At 39.9% G+C, this 11,322-nt stretch overlaps 1 long non-coding RNA gene across 2 annotated transcripts; it reads left to right on the forward strand.

Moving 5' to 3' along the window:
• Nucleotides 1-1,601: 1,601 nt before the first annotated feature.
• LOC114040756 lies at nucleotides 1,602-11,065 on the forward strand. Of its 2 annotated transcripts, none has more exons than XR_003568831.1 (3): nucleotides 1,602-2,892; nucleotides 7,076-7,156; nucleotides 10,094-11,065. It is a non-coding gene; the product is annotated as an uncharacterized LOC114040756 (long non-coding RNA). The 2 variants fall into 2 exon arrangements; XR_003568830.1 differs by lacking the exon at nucleotides 1,602-2,892 and adding an exon at nucleotides 6,144-6,324.
• Nucleotides 11,066-11,322: the final 257 nt, after the last annotated feature.

An 11,322-nucleotide genomic window follows, 5' to 3' on the forward strand; every position in this document is an offset into this window, starting at 1 on the left:
CGAAGCAAGAAAAATTGGTTGGTGCCAATTTTCAATTTCATTTCCCCTCAGATGCAAGCACATGTCTTTTCCGGTCTCTGGGCAGCTCATTAAACCTCACAGTGCCCCCAGGCAAGGCTATAAGTTTCAGAGCATGTTTTTCTCTGGTTGAGGGTATCCAACAGGCCTATCGGGCTACCTCAAGTATGTGAAGTTTTGCCTGGCAGAATAGGAGGATAAGAGGAAAATTTGTTATCAGATCCATGAAGGTGGCTGAAACAGAAATTATAGATTGCTGAGGGCTTAGTCAAATATTGAAGATGCCATGGTCATCCACTACATCCTGGGTCAATCAGTTGTCCTCACTTCTGTCCTGCCACTGGATTTCAATGACTCTGGAAGAGGGAGTGAGGCTGACAAATTCATCACATACAAGACAACACCCTTGATGTCATCGGTCCTCTTTGAAAACAAAGGACAAAAGACAGCCAGAACTGTATCAGTGGAGGGAGTTTCCTCAGGGAAAAAAAAAATTTGTTACCAGGATACACTTGCAAGTTGTTAGTGGCACATATTTGGACATGAATATGATGTCAAAACAAAAGGCATCAAAAACATTTCATTTTTTAAAAAAATGTCTAAAGTGTATGTTCCCATATTTATCTGCAAGATTGTGCAATTCTAAAAATAAACTATATAAAACATAGGAGCACACTGAAGAATGAAGGAACTCACAATTTTGGCACCTTCTTCAACCAGTGAGTTGAATCTTTGAAAATGAACATTATCCACAAAAAGTCACAGCTAGGAGGGACCCTAAAAAATCTCTTTACAATGTCTAACTTCCAAAAGAAATCAAGTCCCAAAGAGAAGAAGTCAATGCTCGGCTAATGGAAAAACCAGAACTAAAACAAAACTAAATCTGCTGATTTCTAGTTTCTATTGGTCTCAGCCCCGCACCTTCCATTTAGAGGACTATAATTCGCCTGTTTTAGTAGAGAATGGTGAAGCTTAAGAGAAAAAAAAAAAAATCCCGAACATTAATGTAGTGCCAAAGAACTTGGTAATTTTTTTTTATATTCATAATCATTTCCTACCTTTTCTAATCGTCACTTAAGGATAATCAATAAAGCAACGAGATTATGCATGAAAGCTAATGCAATCCGAAGTCATGGATAGGTGTAATGGCTGGGAAGAATGGTAAAAAAACAAAAGCAAACAAAACGTCCAATTGAGAAAGGGCTCGTGCCTTCGCTGCAGGAAAATGAGTGTTAAATATCTTTGGTGGTTCACAGAGCAAGGAAACAAACTACAAACTGTGCAAAGAGGTAATCTTTAGTTCTGGCCCAAGGCGTGGATTTTTTTTTTTAAGTGATTTGTAATGATAGTTCAAACTCAGGCAGAGACACACCATTCCCTGAGAAAGGAAGGAACTTCCTTTTTCTTTCCCGACTCCTCCCCATATTGAGAGGAATTCTGAGCAGGAAATGGATAGAGAGTCATTGTCCGTATGTAATCCTGCTCATAATTAATCATACAGAAAAGTGTTAGAGAGTGAGGGAGAGAAAGAAAATGTGCCTCTCTAGACTCGAGGTGGGTGGATCTATGTGTTCTGAGTCCCTTCTGCAGCCAGGGTAGCCAAGGCACCCAGCAACCCAGGGAAGCAGGTGGGCGGCAGGTGGGGAAGAGGAAGGGTGAGCTTCCCCCCCCCCCCCAAGCATGCGAGAATCCACCAGCAAGGGAGCCTGCCAGCTAACCTCTTCCTTTGTTGACCGGCATTAGGGCTGGTCACAGTCACATACACACCCGTTATAAGATAAGGGAGGGAGGGAGGAAGGAGGGAGGGAAAGAACGAAGGAGGGTGGAAAGGAGGAAGGAAAGCAAGGCGGCTCTTGTACTCTGGTGCAACTCTGCCGAGATGCTTGCGAAAATAAAGGGAAGAAAAAAAGCCCAAACCCAAACTCAAGAACAACGAGAGAATACAAGTTTGTTTGCTAGACCCTGCAAAAGCTCAGGGAAAAGTATTTTTTTCCCCCTTTAACAAACAAACAAAAAAGGCGGGGGGGGGGCGCTATTTATTAGACTTAACCTTCCTAACTCCTTTCTCATCACACAGCACAAATGCAACTTCCTACATTGCTTCTTCTACTATACATCTAAATACGTCATTCCCTCCAACATCCTGGGGAAAAAATCCTCAATGAAAAAATTGTTTACCTTAATAACGTAAGAGGTAATCATGTCCTTTATGGAAAAGTCTGGTTATCCTGGTAGGCAGCAGGAAAGCAGCAAATATCCTGCTATAGAAAAGTGGGGAGGAGGGATAATCTATTAATATTGCTCAGCTTTGAAGCATATAGGCAGAAGGTGAACGAAGAAAAGGCGAGCGACCTTCCGAGCAGGAGCAGAGCAAGGCATAGGGCTGGCTCTAAACAGCTCTAAGCTTATCTTCGTCTCAGGGGCAGATTGCACCAGAAATCTCCCCCCTAGCAACGCCAGCACATCAGGCCCGCACCCTCACTCCTCTCACTGGTCCCGCATTTAACATTAACTGACATGGGTGTTAGTCTTCTTGATCTTTTAGATATTCTCTCCCAGGATCAATTGCCAACCTTTCACACGTATGGTTTAGCAGGGTTTGTGCAAGAAAATTCAATCCGTTCTTTCTCTTCCTGGTTTTCATGCACCATCCTTCCGGGCTTGAAATAGACAAAGCACAGTCACTGAATTACACTCATCACATGATGGCACTGCTGCTGAAGCCCCTGTTTCCTTCTCTTCCCAGAGAGGTGCTGCTGCTGCTTCCAGAGACTGAGCATCTGTCAAATGTTTTTTTGCTTTGTATATTTTCAGTCTAACAACGTAGCAAAGGAGGATGCCCTGTTTTCCGCCAGTGATTCTCAGGGAGCCCTGGTAACGTTTTAAGAGAAACTACTGCAACCAGGCTTGGCCACTGCCGGAGCTTGGGAGTTTGATAAAGGGAGGGTGGGGAGTGGAGGGGTGAGGTTGTGGGCGAAAGAAGGAAATGGGAGGAGAAGGAAATTGTACGTTAGGGTGCGGAAGGCTCTTGCTACATTGAAGGGATCTGAGCAGAAGGGCTTGCTAGCCAGTCTGGAAATTGCATTTGTGGGATGAAAGGATGAGGATGGTCAGAGAGGACACCTGCCAGGAACTAAAGGCAGCTGGACCACCAAGAAGTAGGTTTTTGGTGCACCAGCTACAGTAAGACTGCCCAGTGATAATCCTGTCTGATCGCATTTGTCTGCTTAACTGGGATGGCTCACTGTCCTTGGTCACCCTTCTTCCAAATGAAACAGTTAAAGACCTCTCTGCCCGCCAAGAAAACGCCACGGGAAATCAGCGCCTTGGGATTCAGTTGTTTCACTGTCTTCATGGCAGAACCAGTGACAGACTGTGGTCAGCGCTGGGCCTAACACCTCCATCACTGCCCCACCCTTGATCCCTGCGGAGTCTGCATGGTCAGTGACATTGCTTATCCTTGACAGAAGAACCGACAGGAAGTTGGTTCACCTAAGTAGACAGCCTGTGTAAATTACTCAGTTACTTCCTGCCTTCTTACTGCTCTCTTATGTTTCAGGGACCACCCTTTGGAACCTACAAAGTTCACTTACAAGAGCCGGAAAAGATGGAGACAGGAAATTCCAGCTGGATATTATAGACAGCATTTGGAAGAAACCTCTCTGTTTCAGAAGGACCATCTGGTTCAGATCTAGTGTTCCTCAAAAATAGGAAGGAAGGAATATATACAAAGAATAACCTACCTGTTATTTCAAGGAAGCAGGGTTTTTTTTTTTAATAATGTAGCGCCTGTTTGCTGACTGATAGCAAAATGAAAAACTGAAACTGAAATCTCAAATACTCCAGCTAAACTTTGAATTTTGTAGGACCATAAATTTAGAGGAGACCTTAGTCCAACTTCTTCATTTTACAAATGAGGAAACGGGCCAAGACTTGCCCAACCTCACAGAGATGATAAGTAAATCCACCTAGCCCCTTAGACTCTGTATCAGTTCCTCAAAAAGCTACCAGTGTTTCAGATAGAGTCATTTATGTAGCAGCATAGTGTAGTGGGAAAAGCCTGGACTTTGGGTCCACTTGGAACTGGAAGGCCTAGATTTAAGTCCTGGTTCTACCACTTTCCAGTTCTGTGAATTCCACTTTATTAGCCTCAGTTTCCTTATCTACAAAATGAGGGGATTGGTCCAAGTGATTTCTAAGGTCCTTTACAAAGCTCTAACAGTCTGTGGGACCATCCTCCAGTTTTCAAAGTACTTTCAAGTATGTTATTTAGTACTGTACAAATCAAACTACCGCGGGGATACTTTATGAGGCTAAATAAAATAATAGCAAAATTCATTTTGGAAGAACAAAAGATCTAGCATATCAAAGGAATGAAGAGTACCTCCTGTCCTCAAATTATATTATAAAACAATGATCACCAAAATTATTTGGTGCTGGTTAAAAAAATAGAAAAGTAGATCAGTGAAGCAGATTAGAAAAGGAAAAATTAGAAATAACAGAACTCTGCTACCCAGTGTTCTACAAATTAGAAAACATAATTTACCTAGGAAAGAACTCCTTATTTGACAAAAAAAAACCGAACAAACAAAAAAAAGGAAAACTGGAAAGCTTGTTGGTAGAAATTAGATTTAGAGTAACATATTATAACATAAACCAAAATAGACTCATAATGAATACATGACTTGAACATTAAAGGTCACATTATAAAAAATTAGAGGAGAACCAAATCAGCTTCCTTTTATGGCTAACTGCAGCTAGGGGGTAAATTCCTAACCAAACAAGGGAGAGAGATCATTACAAAATGTAAAATAAGTCATTTCAGTTACGTGATACTGAAAAACTTTTTCAGAGACAAAATGCAACTAAGATAAGAAGAGAAGGGGGGGAAATCTATGCATCAAGTATTCAGATAAAAGTATGTAGACAACTAACAAATTTATAAAACCAAAAACCATTCCTTGATAAATAAGTAGTCAAAGGATATGAACAGAGTTCTTATAAGAATGACAGCAGCTCTTGTCTTTTGTCAGTTGGGGTTAAGTGACTTGCCCAAAGTCACCCAGCTAGTAAGTGTCAAGTGTGGAAGGCCAAATTTGCCCCTCTTGACTGTCTTTTGCAAAACAAACGAACCAAAAGATTTGTAAGCTCTTAATAACTATAGAAAAGGATGCCCCAAATCACTAATAGTAAGAGAAATGCAAATCAAAACAACTCTGAGGTTTCACCTCATACCCAGCAAATTAGGAAAAATAACAAAGTATGGGAATAGTAAATGTTGAAAGGGTAGCAGAAAGATAGGCATATAATGCACTATTAGCGAAGCTATGAATTGGTCCACTCATTCTAGAAAGAAATTTGGAATTATGTTAAGAAAGTGACTAAAATGCCCATATTCTTTATCCCAAAGATTTCAGTGCTAGGCATATATCTCAATGATAAAAAGAAAGACCCAACATACACCAAAATATTTTAACAACTCTTTATGGTAGAAAAGAACTAGAAACAAAGTAGATGCCTACACATCAACAGGTGCAAGTTACGGTACATTAATGTAATAAAATATTACTATGTTGTAAGAATTAATAACAAAAACAAATATAGGTAGACATGAAATAGAATCAAGGAAAATATATACGTATACACATATGCATATACATATGTAGGTATGTGTGTGTGTGTGTGTGTGTGTGTGTGTGTAGACTACAACAATGTAATGGGGAAAAACCCAACAAAACAATCAACGCTAAATGCTGTGAAATTATAGTGACCAAGCACAGCCCCAAACAAGAGAGAGATAAGACAAGGCACATCCCCCCTCTTTGCAGAGGTAGGGAATATTAGTATAGAATAGTACATTAAAAGTCAGACTTTTTAATGTGTTATTATTGTTCAGTCATGTCTGACTCTTTGTGACCCCATTTGGCATTTTCTTGGCAAAGATATTGGAGTGGTTTGCCATATCCTTCTCCAGTTCATTTTACAGATGAGGAAACTAAGGCAAATAGGGTTAAGTGACTTGCCCAGAGTCACACAGCTAATAATTGTCTGAGGCCAGACTTGAATTTAGGAAGATGAGTCTTACTGATGGCAGGCCTGGCGCTCTATCCACTGCACCACCTAGCTGTCCTTTTACTGTGTTACTCAACTATATTTCTTCCTTTTTTTAAAAAAAAAAATTCTTTGTCTTAAAGAATAACTAACTCTCCAGGAGGGGGAAGAGAAAAAATATATTGGGAAATCAAGGTGTTATAAGAACACAAGACATGAACTAGAGTTACAGAATGAGGGACATTTTCAGAAAAGGTAAATTTGTGTATTTGCTTTTCTTGACTATATACTTGTTACATGGAAGGGCTTCTATTGGGGGTGGGGTGAAGTGACAGCTGGTGAATAGTGATAATGATACCACCCCCAAAACCACAGAAAGAACATCAATGAAAGATTTTTAGAATTCTCAGAAAAGAACGTGAGGAAGGTCAGAAGAAGACAATCTGGGCAATTACTTTCTTGTTACATTTAATTTGCCTTTTTAAAAAACAAGCTAAGTAGTTCAAATGAAGTTTCATATTCTTTCATTGTTGAACATATTGAAACATTCATGTTGATGTTTCTTATGTTCATAATTAAATTTTTCTGGAGGTCACTTTATTTTTTTTAATTAATTTATTTTTAGTTTTCAACATTCACTTCCATAGGTTTTTGAGTTTTAAATTTTCTCCCCCTCCCTCCTCACCTCCCTGCCCAAGACGGTGTGCAATCTGATAGAGGCTGTACATATACATTCCTATTAAAAATATTTTCAAATTAGTCATGTTGTAAAGAAGAGTTAGAACCAATAAGAGGAACCACAACATAATTAAATTTATTTAAAAGATATCAATAAACTTAAATATTAGATTTTAATAATTAAATTTAATAATTAAAATATGGTCACATATCATATAATACAATAATATGTATTATCATTAAATATTTAAAAACACTTCCACATTACCTCATTTAATTTCCTTTCATTTATGTCACCTCAAAGTAACTCTTTTTGTTTCATTTTCAGCCAGGATGGGGTCAAGAAAGATGCAAGAAAGACAGCCCGTGATCTGAGCCTCAATACATGGTGCTCCCTGGAAACCAGCTGGTAAGCAGGGCACTGTCATGATGGACCTATCCAGATCTCAGAATCAGACGTTTAGATCAAAGCGAGACTCTTCCTGATCACATATACAAAGCAATTAAAAAGACCATCTAAATTTTGAGGGTCTGGGGGTGGGTTTTTCTTCCCCTGACAAGTCCCCACAGCCCTGGTCTCCTCAAGCCTCTGGGGAATAGGGAGCCTGGGCAGCTGTTTCTGACCTGGCTCCAACTCTGCTTCCAAAGAGCTCACCTAGTGGGTCTCTCCCTAAGTGTCCTACTGGGGTAGAGGAAAGAGCATATTACCAAGGGACAAGATTGAAACATCAGAAAACACTAAGAGTCTTGTTGGTCTGGTCACTTTCATGGTTCTGGAGTCTCCATTTTTAAAATAATTTAAAAAATAATATCCATCTCACTTGTCTTCCCACTCAATTTGAACAACAAAAAGATAAAAAGAGGAAGAAAACCTTCATCATAAGCATACATAGTCCAGGAAAACAAATTCTGTGGAAATATATGTATCTCTCGGCATTTTAAGTTAATCACCGCTCTGGAAGGTAGTGAGTGGCATGTTTCATCTTCATTCTTCTGTACTCATGGTTTATCAATGCATCAATCAGAGTTGTGAAGTCTTTCAAAGATGTTTTTCATTATGGTGTTTCTATCATTGTTCTTCCACTTATAACTTCACTCCATCAATTTATAGAAGTCTTTCCAGTTTTCTCTGAAACTGTCCATTTCATCTTTTCTTAATACATACTAATATTCCATTATATTTATAAACTATAATCTAACTATTCCCCAATAGGAAGAAAGTCTCTTAATTTCCAATTTAGAGCTACTATAAAAAGAGCCATTTTAAATACATATAATATATATATATATATATACATATATATGTATGTCCTTTTCCTCTTTCTTTGATCTCATATTGCAGCCCAATCTCTAGCCTCCTTTTGGAAGAAGAGTGTTGACTTTCACTCAGTGATGAACACCTGGCCATACCTTACATATCCCAGTGATTTTGAACTCCTATAGGTCATCATCCAAACTTCATTACCCATTCACCACTATTTGATTCATTATTTCCCATTCCCCTTAACCTTCCCATCCCAAAGTTTCAAACAAACATCAACCTCCCCTTCCACAATGCCCCCTGAATGGCAGTTCCATAGGCAACAAACTTTATCCTAAGTCTTTTCCTCTCCTACTCCTGTCATTTTATAGCTATTACTAAAACCTGGTTCCCCTGGCTGCTATGCCATGCCCCTCCATCCTTTGTGCCTTTGTCCCTATACATGTACTGCTGAAAAAAGGTGTAGAAAATCATGCCACCATTCATTATGTTACATAACTTCAACTGGGTCCTCACTGTTATTAGGTAATCCTATTATACCTCCCTTATCAACTCATATCCCACTCTCCACAGCAGCTCTTCTAAATATTTTGTCCCTCCTCAATTGTTCCATGGTTCCCCCTACTTGTTTCACATTTAACAGAAAAAATTGAGGCCATTTGCCATGAGCTCCCTCTTCTTTCATCTGCCTCATCTCATATCACTTATATGACTTTGGCAACCATTTCCTCCTTTACCACTATCTTATGTGATGAAGTGGTTTTTACTCCTTACCAAAGCTAACTCCTCTACCTGCTCAAGATCTCATTTCATCCCATTTCTTCCAACAGATTTCCCCCACTGTCATTCCTACCCTCACTCTCCTCAATCTTTCCCTGTCTATTGGTTTCTTCCCTGCAGCCTACAAATATGCCCATGTCTCCCTCATCCTCAAAACATCCTCATCTGATTCTTTCATCCTTGCTAACTATTGCCCAACATCTCTTCTGTCCTTTGTGACTAAATTCCTTGAGCCACCAATTGGTGGCTCCACTTTGTCTCCTCTTACTCTCACTCTTAACCCCTTACAATCTTGTTTCCAACCTTATCATTACTCTAAAACTTCTCTCTTCAAAGTTACCATTGATCACTTATTTACCAAATACTTTTCTCAGTCCTCATTCTTTCGACCTCTCTGCAGCCTTTGACGCTGTTGATCACCCTCTCCTTCTTGATACTTTCTTCTCTTTAGGTTTGTAGGACACTACTTTCTCCTGGTTCTTCTCTTCCTACCTGACTACTCCTCAATCCCCTTTGCTAGATCATTCTCCAAAGCATTGCCTCTAACCATAAGTGTCCCCCAGGGGTTGTCTTGGGCCATTTTCTTTTCTTTCTCTATACTACTTCAGCTCCCATGAATTTAATTACCATCTCTATGCTGATGATTCTCAGGTCTACCTATCCTGCCCTAACCATTTGTTGATCTCCAATCTCACATGTTCTACTGCCTTTCAGATATCTTTAACTAATATCTTTAACCTTTAAACTCAACATGTCCAAAACTGAACTCATTATCTTTGTCCTAAATCCTCCCTACCTCCTTCCTTCCCTGTAGAGGGCAATATCATCCTTCTAATCCCTTAGACCCACAAGCTAGATGTCATCCTTGACGCTTTATTAGCTTTCATTTCCAATTTGTTGCCAAGGCCTGTTAATTCTACCTTTCAATATCTCTAGAATAGAATCTATCTCTAGAACCCTTACATCCTCAGTCACTGTCACCACTCAGGAGCAGGCCCTTATCACCTCAAAGCTCTTATTTCTCCCCACTCCAGTCCATCATCCACTTAGCTGACAAATAGCTCTTCCTAAAATGCAGGTCTGACCATGTCATTCTCCTATTCAATAAACTCCAGTGGGCTCACTATTAAATCCAGGATCAAATATAAAATCCTCTGTTTGGCTTTTAAAGCCCTTTAAAACCTGGTCCCTTCTTACTGTAACACCTGTCCCAAAGCCCATTACTATGGGACTCTCTATTTATCAGTGGAGGTGAATGCCCTGTCCTGAAGGGCAGAGTAGGCAAAACTAAGAAGCCTTCTTTAGTTTCCTTTAGGACTCTTCAAGATTCTCTTTGAGCATCAAGTCACTCTGAGTACCTCTGGCTTCCAGCTTCAAGAGAGAAGATGAAAGAAGCCAACCCCACCTTCAGTTCCTGAAGGAAAAGATGCTGGGAAAACATAGGAAGAGCTGGCAGTCACCATCATCTTTGTCATCAGTTTTCAATGCTAGAGACTTCAGGGAGTTTTTCTTGGGTGAGATCTAAAATGCTCTCCCTCTCCCAATGGGAGAGCTGTTTCATGCTATATTGTCTGGTATATATTCTCCTGTGTATACCCTCTCTGATTTCTCTTTAGCTACCAAATTTGAACAAATGGTTTTTTCTCTACTATTTGCTATGTGTGCTCATTGTGGAACTGGTATTAGGTTGGAAGGGGTCAAGTAAGCCTTGGATATCCTCTTGGGAGCTTGGGATTTCCCCTTCTCCCCAATAATGACAAAGTAATCAGACGTTAGCTTGAACCCCATCTTATCCCCAAGACTAAAAATATTTAAGGGAGCAGATATATATAATTCTAGTCTGGTACCCCCTGTCTCTGAGGAGAGCAGAGTAGCATCTAGTTCCAATTTCCTACTTCCCCTCCTGGCAGAAATTAAAGTCTCCCTTGGAGAAGGGCGGGAGGAGAAGTTGGAGATTCTGTTCTGCCTCTGTTCAAGTCACACACATTCAGGCTAGTCTTGTTACACCTTACTTCTCTCCTTGCACTTTGTCATTCAGCAACACTCTGACCTTGCTGTTCCTCATACATAACATTCCATCTCCAAGCTGAGTATTTTCATCAGCTGTCTCCCACGTCAGAAATTCTTTCCATGTTTATTCCTGCCTCCTGCCTTCTCTGGCTTCCTTGAAGTCCCAACTAAAGTCCTACCTGCTGTGAGAAGTCTTTCCCAGGTACAGTGGATAGTGTTCTGAGCCTGGATCAAATCCAGTCTCAGACACTTAATAGCTGTGTGATCCTGGGCCTTAGTTTCTTCATCTGTAAAACAGGGATAATAACAGTATCTCCCTCTCAAGTTTGTTGTGAGGATCTAATGAAATAATAGTTATAAATCACTTAGCACAGTACCTGGAACATAGTAAGCACTATGTAAATGTGATGTAATATAAATTCATTCATTCTAAGGTTATCTGTAATTTGTCCTATATGTAGCTTTTAAATATATAGTTGTTTGCATGTTGTATCTCCCATTAGACTGTGAGCTCCTTGAGAGAA

Source organism: Vombatus ursinus, unplaced genomic scaffold (assembly GCF_900497805.2).
Source record: "Vombatus ursinus unplaced genomic scaffold, bare-nosed wombat genome assembly UNPS02013950.1, whole genome shotgun sequence".
NCBI lineage: Eukaryota > Metazoa > Chordata > Mammalia > Diprotodontia > Vombatidae > Vombatus > Vombatus ursinus.